Raw genomic sequence first — 13,243 nt, 5'->3', positions numbered from 1 at the left:
GTGAAGAGGGAACCAAGCTTCCCCAACTCCTGCAAATTCCCTTCACCCTTCAGATTCTTCTGATGGGACAAAGATCTCACTTCCCACTAGAGGAACAATCCAGTAATTTTATCAGCTGATCTGCCCCTGATATCAGAGTCAACTTGAGCACTAGTTGGTCTATAATTTAGGTATAAAACTATGACTACAGAAAGGAAAGAAGACTTTTTGACACAGTTTGGCCATGATATTCTTTTAGACCCCAGAGAAAACCGGTTAAAATGACATTTTTTTACTGGAAACTACAAAACCAGTTCCTTTCGCATATGCAATCAAAAACAACTAGCTTGTTAAAAAAGCTGCCAAGGGAAAAGCTTGGAGTTAACCCTTTCCATGTCCCTGAAATACACAGCCCACTTTGCCTGAGACCTCAGCCTTGAACAAATTAGAACTTCAAAAAAAAAAAAAAAAGAAGAAGAAGAAAAAAATGGGCTCGGGGATTGGGTCAAAGAGAAATTTTAAATCTCAAGCGGAACGCTGTCTGTCTGTATGGACTTTTGTATGTCTCAGTGTGTGTCTTTTTCTTTTGTTTTTTAATAATACTGTTAGGGGAAGCACACTGATTGAAAGCGCCCACCCTGGCCAGGCACCATAGTAACCATTTGCATGAGATGTTTTATGACAGGAGATCCTGATAAGGAATACGGAACTAATAAGCCACCACCAACCGGAAGAGTTCGGGAAAGGTCTAAACGAGACACTGTGTGTCCGTCCACTTCCCAGAATCCCTCTCGCTAGCATCCACCTTGGCTGAGCGATGTGCGCACCACCAGGAAAGACTGAATTAAGAATGATTGGCCAAAGACCACCCGGAAACTAATCCCATCACCATAAAACCCGACATTGCAAGCCACGCGGGAGAGCAGTTCTCCCGGGTTCCCTTACCCTACTGCTCTCCACCCAGGTGCCCTTTCCCAATAAAATCTCTTGCTTTGTCAGCACATGTGTCTCCTCGGACAATTCATTTCTGAGTGTTAGACAAGAGCCCAGTTTCGGGCCCTGGAAGGGGTCCGTCTTCCTGCAACAATACTGCTGAAGTTGTAAATGAGTTCTAATTTAATTGTCCTAAAGAAAAGTAGTCAATAAAGCAGAAGTAGATGTTTTTCTGGAACCCTCTTGTTCTTTCCTCTGGAGAAGGAAATGGCAATCCACTCCAGTACTCTTGCTTGGAAAATCCCATGGATGGAGGAGCGTGGTAGGCTACAGTCCATGGGGTCGCAAAGAGCTGCACACGACTGAGCGACTTCACTTGGTCTTGCTTTTTCAATGATCCAACAGATGTTGGCAATTTAATCTCTGGTTCCTTTGCCTTTTCTAAATCCAGCCTCAACATCTGGAATTTCATGGTTCACATACTATTGTAGCCTGGCTTGGAGAATTTCGAGCATTACTTTGCTATCGTGTGAGATGAGTGCAATTGTGCAGTAGTTTGAGCATTCTTTGGCATTGCCTTTCTTTGGGATTGGAATGAAAACTGACCTTTTCCAGTCCTGTGGCCACTGCTGAGTTTTCCAAATTTGCTGGCATATTGAGTGCAGCACTTTCACAGCATCATCTTTTAGGATTTGAAATAGCTCAACTGGAATTCTATCACCTCCACTAGCTTTGTTCGTAGTGATGCTTCCTAAGTCCCAGTTGACTTTGCATTCCAGGATGTCTGGCTCTAGGTGAGTGATCACACCATGGTGGTTATCTGGGTCATGAAGATCTTTTTTATATAGTTCTTCTGTGTATCTTGCCATCTCTTCTTAATATCTTCTGCTTCTGTTAGGTCCATACCATTTCTGTCCTTTATGGTGCCCATCTTTGCATGAAATGTTCCCTTGCTTCTGCTTTATTGACTACGCCAAAGCCTCTGACTGTGTGGATCACAACAAACTGTGGAAATTTTTTCAAGAGATGGGAATACCAGACCACCTGACCTACCTCCTGAGAAATCTGTATGCAGGTCAAGAAGCAACAGTTACAACTGGGCATGGAACAATGCCTGGTTCCAAATTGGGAAAGGAGTATGTCAAGGCTGTATATTGTCACTTGTTTAACTTATATATAAAGTACCTCATGTGAAATGCCAGGTTGGATGAAGCACAAGCTGGAATCAAGATTGCTGGGAGAAATATCAATAACCTCAGATATGCAGATGACACCCCCTAACGGCAGAATTCAAAGAGGCATTAAAGAGCCTCTTGATGAAAGTGCAAGAGGACAGTGAAAAAGTTGGCTTAAAACTCAATATTCAGAAAACTAAGATCATGGCATCCAGTCCCATCACTTCATGGGAAATAGATAGGGAAATAAAGGAAATAGTGAGAGACTTTATTTTCTTGGGCTCCAAAATCACTGCATATGGTGACCACAGCCATGAAATTAAAAGATGCTTCACAGCCATGAAATTAAAAGATGCTTGCTCCTTGGAAGAAAAGCTATGAGCAACCTAGACAGCATATTAATAAGCAGGGACATTACTTTGCCAACAAAGGTTCATCTAGTTAAAGTTATGATTTTTCCAGTAGTCATGCATGGTTGTGAGAGTTGGACTATAACAAAAGCTGAGCACCAAAGAACTGATGCTTTTGAACTGTGGTGTTGGAGAAGACTCTTGAGAGTCCCCTGGACTACAAGGAGATACAACCAGTCCATCCTTAAGGAAATCAGTACTGAATATTCATTGGAAGGGCTGATGTAAAGCTGAAACTCTAATACTTTGGCCACCTGATGCCAAGAGCTGGCTCATTGGAAAAGACCCTGATGCTGAGAAAGATTGAAGGCAGGAGGAGAAGGGGATGACAGAGGATGAGATGGTTGGATGGCATCACCGACTTGATGGACATGAGTTTGAGTGAACTCTGGGAGCTGGTGATGGACAGGGAGGTCTGGTGTGCTGTGATTTATGGGGTTGCAAAGAGTCGTACATGACTGAGTGACTGAACTGAACTGATAGTCATTTGACAAACAAAGTCAGATGACCTGGGGTATACTGGGCTCTACCTAATGAAAGTTCTTGACTTATAATTCTTACTCGTGACCTTACTAATAACCGCTAGCTGTATTATTCTCTATGTCACTTGTTTCAGAAGATTGTTTCTTACGTTACCAAATGTGTGACTGATCCTGTGATAAAATGCTGATATGCAGTTCCATATGAGGTCAATGACTGTGTAACTCTAGAAATGGGAAGAAACAACAAGGGAATATTTTCCTGGACCAAGAGGCTAGTAAGACAGGTATGGTCCAGAGATTTCTGCTACTCGCAAGGCCTGGTCCAATTAACTGCTCACTGAGTGACCTGTCAATGGAATCTTTGTTAAACCTGAGAAAGCCTTCCCAGCACTGTGGTACACAATGGGCATGAAATGCCCCCAAAGCATGGTCAAATATGTGGCTATGCAGGGACCCTGCTGACTGGAAGTTGGCACCTGCCAGCTGCCTCTACAAAGATTGCAACATGACCACTGCAAATTGCTGACCTTCAACAACTCCTGAAAGGAGTTCAGGGAGGAGGTCAGAAATAAGGCACTCTGCTCTGGGAAGAACCCAGAAGAACCAGCCTTCAGACTGCCAGATGTTTTCAGGTAAAGATTTTATGAGACCAAATTCCTACCTCTTCTCGTACCCAGAGGAACACTAACGTCACAAACCAAGGTCTGGGCCTGGTTCTCCTGGCTAGCCCCTGAACAGCTTTTCTACTTCTATTAATCTTTGGGCCACGTACCTTTAACTTTCTTGTTAAATTTGTTTCTTCTAGAATACAACAAATCTCCAAGTGGTAGTATGACAAGACTATTCCCTGACCAACACTCAGACAATGCTGAAACAAGTCACCTTATCATTCCATGGATTCTCATCTCCCTGCACCCTGACAGAGAGCAGGCAAAAGGAACCCAGAGCCCCATGACGCCCCTGTACAGCTTGAAGAAGTCAGAGCAGTCATTGCCCCTTTTCCTTTGAGACTGGGTTCCCAAATGCCTGAGAAGGGAAATAAGTAGATTGTTAGACATGAGCAGGGTATCAAAAGGGGCCAAAGAATTGGTCCTAAAAATAAGGAGAGGGAGGGATGTGGTGACCCAAGGAGGAAAGAGCAGATAAAACCAAGAGGGTCTTGGAATGCAGGAATGGAAGAACCAGACCCTTATCATCCTCCCCTCCCCCATGTTGTAACTATTAATGGAACAGTATAACCTGTCTCCCCTCCTACCCTAGGGAGAACGTATTTGCCCTACTCTTCCCCCACCCAGTATACATGCCTCATCCAATCAGCAAATGACCCACAAGACCCCGATCCCACTCCTTGTACCCTGGGTATAAAAGTGGACTAAGGACCCCTGTTCAATGCTGGTTCTCCCTTGCACTGGCCCGCTGTTCTAACAGCATCTCCCACTCTAATAAACTGTATTCTCCACTCCTTTTGCCTCATATCTGAAAATTCTTTTCCAACCCGTGCCCTGACCACGATTCCTACTTGTTTCTTGGGGTTTTTACTTCTTTTGTGTGAAGCCTCTGTGCATATAACAACATTAAATGTAATATGCATTTTCCCCTGTTAATCTGTTGTCAGTTTCACAGGCCCTACATACAGAACTGAAGAGTAGAGGAAAAGTTTTCCTCCCCTATACCAACAGCACAGCATCTTCTCTCTGTCCTTCTGACTCTTTCATTAGGAACCTCATGATTACATTTAGGGTCTACCCATGAGGTCACAAGGGCTTCCCTGATAGCTCAGTTGGTAAAGAATCCCCCTGCAATGCAGGAGACCCGAGTTCAATTCCTGGGTTGGGAAGATCCGCTGGAGTGGGGATAGGCTACCCACGCCAGTATTCTTGGGCTTCCCTTGTGTCTCAGCTGGTAAAGAATCTTCCTGCAATGCGGGAGACCTGGGCTTGATCCCTGGGTTGGGAAGATCCCCTGGAGAAGGGAAAGGCTACCCACTCCAGTATTCTGGGCTGGAGAATTCCATGGACTGTATATACAGTCCACGGGGTTGCAAGGAGTTGGACATGACTGAGTGACTTTCACTTTCACGAGATCACAAAGAGACACAACTTAGTGACTAAACAGTAGCAACAGCAACAGCTAATAAATCAGAATAATTTCCCATCTCAAGATCCTTAACTTAATCATACCTGCAAAATCCCTTTAACATATTCACAGGTTCCAGGGATTAGAATGTGAACATCTTTAGGAACTTGCAGACTCCTACTGCCATTCAGTACTGAATAGGTGTAACTCTTTTAATTTTTTTCCTAGAAAAAAAATTAGAATTTTAGATGGCCTCCTAATTTCTTGACACTGAAAAATAACTAAGATATACTTTTTTAATCCTGGGAAGTCCAAACAAGACCTATCTGCCTATGAGGGCTGAGTGAGCCAGCTGGCCTGAGAGCTAGGCGTCCACGTGGGTGCTGTGTTGAATGGGGGTGGCGGAGAAAGGAGACCATCAGTCCTACACACCCTCCGTGAAGACAGACAGGGTGGGAGATGCCAATGCAGAAGTCCAGGCTAGGAAAAGTCAGGATGAGGGCAATCGTAAGGTAGCATTAAGAATACTGGTTGAATAAAAAATGCAAATGATTGGTAGTAGGAACTGAAAAATAAGAAGGAAACCACACATTCCAAGGCAATCTTGCCTTGATGAGTCATTCAGATGCAAATTTTATCCCAATTTTGGAAGGATTACAAGCACCCCTATTCACAGCCCTATTCCTATGTTAATTCTAAACTCAGAACTCCCTCCACAGTCCTCAGTCTGGGCACTTTGCAGCCACTGTTTCTTTTTATCAGGCCCCTAAGCACCAAGCTTTTCCAAGCTGGTATGGCAGAATTTCTGGTGTGTTTCTGGCTCTCTCCCCAGCTCTCTCCAACCCCGGCCCAGCAACCCCTCCAAAATATAGTGAGCATCCTCCCCAGTTATTGGACTTCAACACACTTAAGTTCTACTGGACTGAAGGCTCACGACCTTCACACACTACTTACGAAGCACATATGAAAGCGAGAAACCAAGAGACCTAAGCTATTCCAAACAATAAAGGGAGGTGATGAGCACTCCTGGCCCATGCCCACATTATGATCCGTCCACAGGGGTCTGAATCACCTGCTCAAGAAAAGGACCCTGGAGCCTCCCCTGGCCAACAGACTGCCTGCCCTGAATCACAGCCTCAGCCCTGGACACTTGCTGACTTGCGGGACAGACAGACGCACTTCTCATAAACAAACTCCTCTGGTCCTTGAGAAGGGTCATCAGTCACTCAGGCCCTGGTCGCTAGGGTCGAGGGATATAAGGACAGCTGTCTGCTTACTCAGCCCACTGCTGTTCACCTGAGCCATGAGAACTGAGAAAACAAAAACCCATCTGCACAAATAATAAGAAAATGCTGGGATGCGCTAAGTCCTCGGCCTCACTGTACGCATCTCAGTGTCAATGAAACGGGGATGACTGTAGGTCATCTGATTATTCAGAGGGTTAAACAAGGTCTCGCGTGGCAGGCACTCAGAATACTCCAGCAGGAAATAAATCATACCATCGGGAAAAAAAGAAAAGAAAATGCTAGGCTTCTTGGCAGCTAACCCTAAAAAGCCAAGCCCCTGCCGCCCAGCCCAGCGGCCTTACCTCTCCCGGGGGCTGCACTTGCCGATGGGCTCCCTCACCCCACGCTGGTCACGGGGGAGGACGGTGCTCAGGACGCAGTCTGGCCCAGCCACCCTGTCCTCACAGGGAGCTCTGCTGCCCAGGGGGTCTGTCCTGACACCTTGGTCTCCAGGGTGCAGCCTGGGTGGGGCCACAGGGACAGGCCATGGCAGCGGGGTCCACAGGGGCCACGACAAGGAGCCGTTCAGCAGTGGAACAAGCCGCCACAGTGAGCCTCCCTCAGCCCATGGAACACGCTTGCCCCATTCTCGTCCCTCTCAATGGCCAGCTGTGCGCCTGCAATGTGGACCCAATTGTTCTCCTGTGTGGGCTCATTCAGGAGCACGGGCAGGGCTAGTTCAGGCCAAGAGAGGAGCCAGGAGCTTCTGTCCCCGAGGAGAAAGGTCCTTAGAGCCCTGCAGGGAGGGGGAAGGGGACCAGGCCCCTTGGTATCTCCAAGGATCACACAGGCCCAGCCACAGGGTGAGGGCCTCAGGCTCCAGGTCGTGAACAGGGAGCTGCCTTTCATCCAGGCTCTCCTGCAGGGTCCCAGCAAGCCCCTAAGCCTCTCCAAGTGTCGGCGTCCAGCCTTGAAAACAGGGAAAGCCACAGCATCCGGTCCAGTCATGGCTGCAAGGTGGCAGCGAGGGTGAACGGGGATGTGATGTGTACAAGACACCTCAGCACTGCTGCCCAAAAACAAACTCGGGAAGAAGAGCTGGCAGAGGAGCGCCTCTTCCGCCTCCTGACTATACTGCCCATCAGGACATCCTCCTGAGAGTGGGCCTAGCCTGGGGACACCATGCTACCTGCAGGGGTGGCTGGATGGGGGCACACGAGTGCCAGTGCAGGAGTGGCCAGTCCTCTGCGGGGCCTGGAATGGGGCACAGCGTGAGGATGGTGGGGCCCACACCTGGTCGTGAACCATCCTGAGGAGACGGGCAGACACCACAGGCTCAACCCCACCAGACACGGCCTCTGACCAGCACCCAGCACCACCCCAACCTCCCGCTCCCCCCAAAAAGCAGCGCCTACAGCTCTACCACGTGCATGCTAAGTGGCTTCAGTCATGTCTGACTCTTTGCAACCCCAGGGACTATAGCCCGCCAGGCTCCTCTGTCCACAGGATTCTTCAGGCAAGAATACTGGAGTGGGTTGCCATGCCCTTCTCCAGGGGATCTTTCCAACCCAGGGATTGAACGTGCGTCTCTTCTGTCTCCTGCAATGGCAGGTGGGTTCTTTACCAGTAGGGCCACCTGGGCTCCACTGCTGCCATGAAAAATTCCACACTCCATGATAGGAGGATCCTGGTCTTGGACACAGCAGTTTGGTGACAGTAGGCACTGACCCGCATGTGCTGCCTGCGATGGACACAGACTCCTGAGGTCCACCTCTGGGCATCAGGACAGAGGACTGGCCAATGCGTCCAGTGAAGGAAGCCAGGCCGTGGGGTAGGCAGATATAGCCGTATGACTGCCACAAACACCGGGGGTCTGGGTCTTGGTAATAAGCAGGATTGAGAATGGCTGCACCCATGTGATGGACAGAGTCATTCTATACGAGAGACCCTGCCCCTGCAGGACTGAAACTTGTTCGGTCCCAGACCTCAAGTCGAAAATCCCTTAAACCCAGCAACCAGGTAGGCCCATCCCACCTGCTGACCCAAACACCGTGCAGGCAGGGGCAGCATGCTGGTCTTTAACCTTTCTAATTGGAGGGTTCTAACAAGCCACAGAGGTGGCAGGAGACAGTCAGTGTGCGTGGGATGCTGCAGGACTGTGACAAGGGGTGACAATGCAGACTCTGCTCCCAGGAGTGGCCCCACCTGCTCCCAGGCACCTGTCCAGTGACCTCCTGCACCCTTCTCTCCCTAGGAGCCTTTGGTGACAACACCCTGGCTTGGAGACAAGATGCAGGAAAGGCGGGACAGCCACGGTTAGCGCTCAGGTGGGCTCGGTGGGAATGCCGTGTCCTGGGATGGCGTGGGGATGACTTTCAGAGCCGCCTGCGGCCTCGTGACAGTTCTCATCAGATGTCCAAGCAGGCGTGCTCCGTGACTTGGCTGAAGGTGCCAGGTAACTGTGACCCTCAGTCAGTGACAGAGCTGGGCTCATGAAACTAGAGAAAATGTTAATCCATCCCTTCAAGAGTTAAAAGCCGCTTCTCCAGTCAAACCAGCATTATGAAAACACTTTATTCTGTCATTTATAAGAAACAAGGATGTTTCTGGCTTTCAAGGTATTTTGAGGCAACAAATTGAAATATTCTTTACATTCATTGACTAGAATTATATATAATTTTTGTATCTTAAGACTTTCAGAAAATAGGCAATATGGCTTACAATTCTAAAATATTTTAATAAATTTATAATACATGAGCCACCTGTTTTAAAAAAACAGAGTTTCTTTGATTCCCTTAAGGTCTAGCTGCTGAGAGTCAAAACCACTCTGGTCTATAAACTGCCTATGAAGACAATTAGCTCTGAAGGCAATTTTCTTAAAGTGACAGTAATATTTAAAAAAAAAAAAACACTTGGGCAAACACTTTTCTTCTGTGATTAAAGATTTCATCTAAAAATTAAGGTACCAAACAGAGGCTCAGGGTTTCAAACAGTAGCCTTTGCCATCCACAAATAATAAGACGTAAAATTTAATTCGGTTTCCACTGGAAAGGTGCTCCTCGGATCAGCACTAGCTCAGCAGACCCATCTCCAGAGCTCTGCAGCCCACTGCAGACCTCAGGACTCAGTGCATCAATGAGTCAATTTGACTTGCAGTAAAAAGCAAGAGAAGTGTCTATTTTTAAAAACCTATTTACATGTACTTGCACTTTAAAAAAAAGGTTAGCAAAGAACCCACTGCATACATTTTGGTCAAATGAAAACCAACTGACCCATGTTCAAGCTCACCACATCTTTGCACCAATTTTAAGCATGAATTCAACCTTATTTGGCTTTAAAATGCACCACGTTAATAATTTTCCAGTTAGTGCATGGCCTTGGTCACAGCCGCCAAGTGTCAGACAGCACGAGGAAAAGCTCCAGGGACAGACCAGCCAGACTTCAGTCTTACCAAGAACAGTTCAGACGGACAACAGAGGTCCAGTGGTTCATCACCTGCCCTCTGACCTGACCCTCATCTTGTGGGCCACCCAGGACATGGGGCTTCTCTCCCACTGCCCCCTCACCTGGACACACCATTCACACTGTCCCCAGCCACGCTGACCACCTTGGCTTTGTCCTCTGCTCTGGCATCTTCCACCAATCAGCCACTCAGGGCATCCTCCACACACTTCAAATGTGCCCAGGCCCCTCTGGGTTACAAGCTCGTGATCTTCCAGGAAAAAAAAAGTAAGGGACCACGGATGGACAGATAATCATGGGGGCTCTTGGGGGGGGCCTGCTTTGTGGACATGCCATCTTAGGTACTCTCAGGGGGTGGGGGGTGGGGTCTGTGCAATGGCCAGGATCCCGAGGGGACTCATGGGGGTTTGCGTGGTAGATGGGCCATTTTCCAGCTGGGGGAAACAAGTTGCCAGGCTGAGAACCCAACGGTGCTGAGGCGAGAGCCTCAGAGTGGGTCCAAGGCCAGAAGAGAGATGTGGCCAGAGTGCCGTTACTGGCAGGATTACCTTGGGCTCTGACCACAGCGTCAGGATGCCCTGGCCATGAGCAGGGGGCAAAGGCGGCCCAGAGGCAGGAGCAGTGAGAGGGCACCAATCACCCACCGCCCAGAACTAGAGACTTCTTCTCAGGACTGTAGGGTCCCAAACGCCCGGCCCCCTTGGCCCACTTGCCATCGAGGCTGCTTTCCTTCTACACAGCCCCTGGGTCCCTTGCACCACTTTCGCCTCCACACTAGGCCAGCACTTTCTGTTTTCCTTCCTACATGGGCCTGCACTAAAATCCAGTTAAACTGTGGACTCCGATCAGAAACTCAGTGCCAGACTCCGCTGTTAGGACAAAGGATTGGGGGCTGGCCGGAGGGTGAGCGCCTCATGCAGGGGACAATCACCCCACAGGGCAGGGAGGAGCCGGACATGGGGGCTGACAGCGCCTCTCACTTCCCACACGTGGGTTTTTAAACATCTCTTCTCTCTTCCCTATTGGGCATGCAGCTCAGTGTACACGAGCCCAAAATGTGGAGGTAGGGACTTGCAGACTGACATGGGTGAGGCTGGTGAGCTCGTTTGTTACGAATGCCCCTTCCCCAGCCAGGCCACCGGAAACACATCACACATCCTTCCCACCCCTGCTGGCCACGGACCAGCCTCTGACTCGGTCTACTTCCCCTGTGTGGCCTGGGTCACAGTCAGCAGAGCAGTGGGAGGGGCTCCTTGGGTTGGAAGCCAAGGGGCTGTCTGGTGCCCAGCCACAGCCCCACTGGCATGGAAGGGGTGGCCTCATATATGCAAGCTTCCTGGTGTCTATTAAATGCAAACAGCTCTGCAAGGCACACTGAACTCCTTGCTGAGTTGCAGCAGCACACGAAGTTATAAGGAAGCCAAGTGCCTGCGGAATCTCAGAGAAGCAGGGCGCATGCAGCAAGGAAGGGCAGGCGCTAGCAGGACCGGACACATCAGAAGAAACTGCCCGGCCAGGGCCACCTCCCCCACTGGCTCGAAGTGCAGAGTCCTGTGAAATTTGGAAAAACAGATGATTTTCACTGGCAAAGAACAGCTGGCAAAGGATCAGCACCACATACCCGTGCCTCTCAAGCTCTTGTGTCAAAACCCACTTGTGGGGGGTTGATGATCCATGCAGGCCTGGAGATTAGTGCTAGACACCACCCTGCACAACCGGGGTCCTTGGCCCACCCTGCTTACCCCTTCCCAGGAAGGAAGCAGAGAGACCACCAGCACAGACCCTGGGCCAGGACTGGGACTTGGTGCAAGAGTGCCCAGCAAATACCCACCCCACAGCGCACCAGTGAAAGTCACTCAGTCGTGTGTGTCCGACTCTTTACGACCCCATGGACTATACGGTCCATGGAATTCTCCAGGCCAAAATACTGGAGTGAGTAGCATTTCCCTTCTCCAGGGGATCTTCCTGATCCAGGAATCGAACCCAGGTCTCCCACATTGCAGGCAAATTCCTTACCAGCTGAGCCATCAGGGAAGCCCAAGAATACTGGAGTGGGTAGCCTATTCCTTCTCCAGAGGATCTTCCCAACTCAGGAATCAGACCGGGGTCTCCAGCATTGCAGGTGGATTCTTTACTAACTGAGCTATTGGGAAAGGCCCGCGGTGCACCAGGTCCGCCTTCAATCCCCATCACAGGGGCCAACCCCACGTCTAGAGGACCTGAGTGGTCCACAAGGAACACACCTACCAGTGGGCAGATGCCACCCCTGCACCAGCGCCACCTCCTCCTCCTTCCCCTGCGCACAGGGAGGCTCCTGGTTCACCTTCCACTGTCAGCAAAGCAGAGAGCCTCCAGTCACCCAGGTGTTCAGGGGACAAATGAGCCAGCCTGCAAAGTGCATCCTGGACCACCACCCCCACCCGTGGCTGCCACCCGAGAAGCAGGCTGGGCCACCAGCGGCTGCCAAAGGAGGACCTTTGCAAGGCAGAGCGACAGGACAGCCCTGAGCCTGCGGCACCTACACACACCCCACCCCACGCCCTCTTCTGCCGCACCCAGCTTCCTTATGTGAGATAGCTGTTGTCCTGTGTGGGCTCAGGGGCACACAGCTCAAGGCGCCCCTCCACCTGCAGTGTGGGTGGGGCGAGGGCCCCAGGAGGATAAGCACTGCCCTGACCTCAGCAGGTTCCCAGTGTGGCTGGAGCCAGTCCAGCTTGAGCAGCACTGTGGGAGCTTGGGCACAGAAGGCGTTTGGGGGACACAGAGGGCATCTGGGGTACACAAAGGGCACTGGGGAGACAGGGCATGGCAGCCCAGAGGGCCCAAGTCAGTGCCCAGGTGTGAGCTCCTGTGGGCAGCTGTTGGACACGGGGTACACCTGGGAACGGCAGCACTCATACATGCCAAGGGCACATGCACCCCGCTAAGTACACACACGCCCCACCACGTGCAGAGTAATAGCACCCATATCCAGAGAACACTTATACCATCGCAAGTCCCCAGCACGACTCCAGAGAACACTTATACCATCGCAAGTCCCCAGCATGACGGTGGAGCCAGCACCGAATGTCGTCTTTCCATGATAAACTTGTTCTCTTTTAGTGCCTTATTCCTTCCGTTCAGTTCAGTTGCTCAGTCATGTCCAACTCTTTGCGACCCCATGGAATGCAGCATGCCAGGCCTCCCTGTCCATCACCAACTCCCTGTGTTTGCTCAAAGTCATGTCCATCAAGTCGGTGATGCCATCCAACCATCTCATCCTCTGTCGTCCCCTTCTCCTCCTGCCTTCAATCTTTCCCAGCATCAGGGTCTTTTCCAATGAGTCAGTCAGCCTTATTCCTTGAATACTGCTATTTCACTTGTTCAATCATCTTGAAAAATTCTGCCTGTGCAGAGGGGTAATTTTATACAATGCAAAGGTCTTTGTGTCCTTTTTCACCTGGCCCTCTCTCCAACCTTCACCATACCTCCCTGCCTTCTGTCCCTGGCAGCACAAACAT

The 13,243-nt window shown here is 50.0% G+C and overlaps 1 protein-coding gene across 5 annotated transcripts in view; it reads right to left on the bottom strand.

Annotated features, from left to right (window-relative positions):
* The window catches only part of SEMA4D (semaphorin 4D), a 143,319-nt gene that overhangs the window by 84,937 nt on the left and 45,139 nt on the right, over nucleotides 1–13,243 (bottom strand). The window contains exon 2 of one of the 5 annotated variants that reach the window (XM_025282112.3): nucleotides 5,160–5,279. The exons of the other annotated variants lie outside the window; for them this stretch is intronic. The gene's annotated coding sequence lies outside the window, so the exon portion shown is untranslated. The remainder of the gene's footprint in view (nucleotides 1–5,159; nucleotides 5,280–13,243) is intronic. 5 annotated transcript variants of the gene reach the window in all.

This window comes from Bubalus bubalis, chromosome 3 (genome assembly GCF_019923935.1).
Source record: "Bubalus bubalis isolate 160015118507 breed Murrah chromosome 3, NDDB_SH_1, whole genome shotgun sequence".
Lineage (NCBI taxonomy): Eukaryota > Metazoa > Chordata > Mammalia > Artiodactyla > Bovidae > Bubalus > Bubalus bubalis.
The sequence above is the reverse complement of the archived record's forward strand: the minus strand, read 5'-3'. Positions and strand labels throughout refer to the sequence as shown.